Source organism: Arachis stenosperma, chromosome 5 (genome assembly GCF_014773155.1).
Source record: "Arachis stenosperma cultivar V10309 chromosome 5, arast.V10309.gnm1.PFL2, whole genome shotgun sequence".
In the NCBI taxonomy this organism is placed as follows: Eukaryota; Viridiplantae; Streptophyta; class Magnoliopsida; order Fabales; family Fabaceae; genus Arachis; species Arachis stenosperma.
This window is the reverse complement of record NC_080381.1, coordinates 57,590,288-57,592,612: the sequence shown is the minus strand read 5'-3', so window position 1 is coordinate 57,592,612 and position 2,325 is coordinate 57,590,288.

Below are 2,325 nucleotides of genomic sequence, written 5' to 3'. Positions count from 1 at the left end.
CATTGGAGATGACTTCATGAACTTCTACTTTCTCTCCAATCATGATGCTATGAATCATGATGGCCCGATCCACAGTAACTTCAGATCGGTTGCTAGTGGGAATGATGGAGCGTTGAATGAACTCCAACCATCCTCTAGCTACAGGCTTGAGGTCCAGTCTTCTTAGTTGGACTGGCTTGCCTTTGGAGTCTCTCTTCCATTGAGCTCCTTCCACACATATGTCCATAAGGACTTGGTCCAACCTTTGATTAAAGTTGACCCTTCTAGTGTAGGGGCGTACATCTTCTTGCATCATGGGCAAGTGGAACGCCAACCTTACATTTTCCGGACTAAAATCTAAGTATTTCCCCCGAACCATTGTGAGATAATTCTTTGGACTCGGGTTCATACTTTGATCATGGTTCCTAGTGATCCATGCATTGGCATAGAACTCTTGAACCATTAGGATTCCAACTTGTTGCATGGGGTTGGTTAGGACTTCCCAACCTCTTCTTCGGATCTCATGTCGGATTTCCGGATACTCTTTTTTCTTGAGCTTGAAAGGGACCTCAGGGATCACCTTCTTCTTTGCCACAACATCATAGAAGTGGTCTTGATGGCTTTTGGAGATGAATCTTTCCATCTCCCATGACTCGGAGGTGGAAGCTTTTGTCTTCCCTTTTCCTTTTCTAGAGGATTCTCCGGCCTTAGGTGCCATTGATGGTAATGGAAAAACAAAAAGCTTATGCTTTTACCACACCAAACTTAAAATATTGCTCGCCCTCGAGCAAGAGAAGAAAGAAGAGAAGAAGAAGAAGAAGAAAATATGGAGGATAAGGGTGAATGTATATTCGGCCAAGGGGGAGAAGAGAGAGTTGTGTTGTGTGAAAATGAAGTGGGATGGAGGGGTTTATATAGGGAAAGGGGAGATGGTAGGTTCGGCCATTTTAGGGTGGGTTTGGGTGGGAAAGTGTTTTTGAATTTGAAGGTAGGTGGGGTGTATGGGGAAGAGTGGATGGATGTGAGTGGTGAAGAGGTGATGGGGAAGAAAGATTGAGGTGATTGGTGAAGGGTTTTGGGAAAGAGTGTTTATTGGAAGAGAGATTCAGAGATTGAAGTTGTTGGGAAGTGTGACATGGGGGAGAGTGTAATAGGATTAGGAGGTAAGGTGGGAATATGTTAGGTGGGGATCCTGTGGGGTCCACAGATCCTGAGGTGTCAAGGAATTCCATCCCTGCACCAAATAGGCATGTAAAATACCTTTGCATACCATTCTGGCATTTAAACGCCGAGGTGATGCACGTTCTGGGCGTTCAACGCCCATATGTAGCATGTTTCTGGCATTGAACGCCAGTTCCATGCTTGTTACTGGCGTTCAGCGCCAGCTTTTCTCAAGGCATATTCCTGGCGTTCAAACGCCAGAATGTTGCTTGTTTCTGGCATTCAGTGCCAGTTTCATGCTCTGTTCTGGCGTTGAACGCCAGCCAGATGCTCCTTACTGGCGTTGAACGCCAGTCTGTCCTTCCTCCAGGGTGTGATTTTTCTTCTGCTGTTTTTGATTCTGTTTTTAATTTTTATATTTTTTCGTGACTCCACATGATCATGTACCTAATAAAACATAAAATAACAATAAAATAAAATAAAATAAAAATTAGATAAATAAAATTGGGTTGCCTCCCAACAAGTGCTTCTTTAATGTCAATAGCTTGACAGTGGGCTCTCATGGAGCCATAAGGTGATCAGGTCAATGTTGTATAGTCCCAACACCAAACTTAGAGTTTGGATATGGGGTCTTAACACCAAACTTAGAGTTTGGTTGTGGCCTCCCAACACCAAACTTAGAGTTTGACTGTGGGGGCTCTTCTTGACTCTGAACTGAGAGAAGCTCTTCATGCTTACTCTCTTTTGTCACAGAGGGATGGCCATGTGCCTTAAACACAAGGTAGTCCTTATTCAATTGAAGGACTAATTCACCTCTGTTGACATCTATCACAGCTCCTGCTGTAGCTAGGAAAGGTCTTCCGAGGATGATGCACTCATCCTCTTCCTTCCTAGTGTCTAAGATTATGAAATCAGCAGGGATGTAAAGGCCTTTGACCTTTACTAACACGTCCTCTACTATTCCATAAGCTTGTCTCAATGACTTGTCTACCAATTGTAATGAGAACAAGGCAGGTTGTACCTCAATGATCCCCAGCTTCTCCATTACAGAGAGTGGCATAAGATTTATCCCTGACCCCAGATCACATAGAGCTTTTTCAAAGGTCATGGTGCCTATGGTACAAGGTATTAAGAACTTGCCAGGATCTTGTCTCCTTTGAGGTAAAATTTGCTGAATCCAGGTAT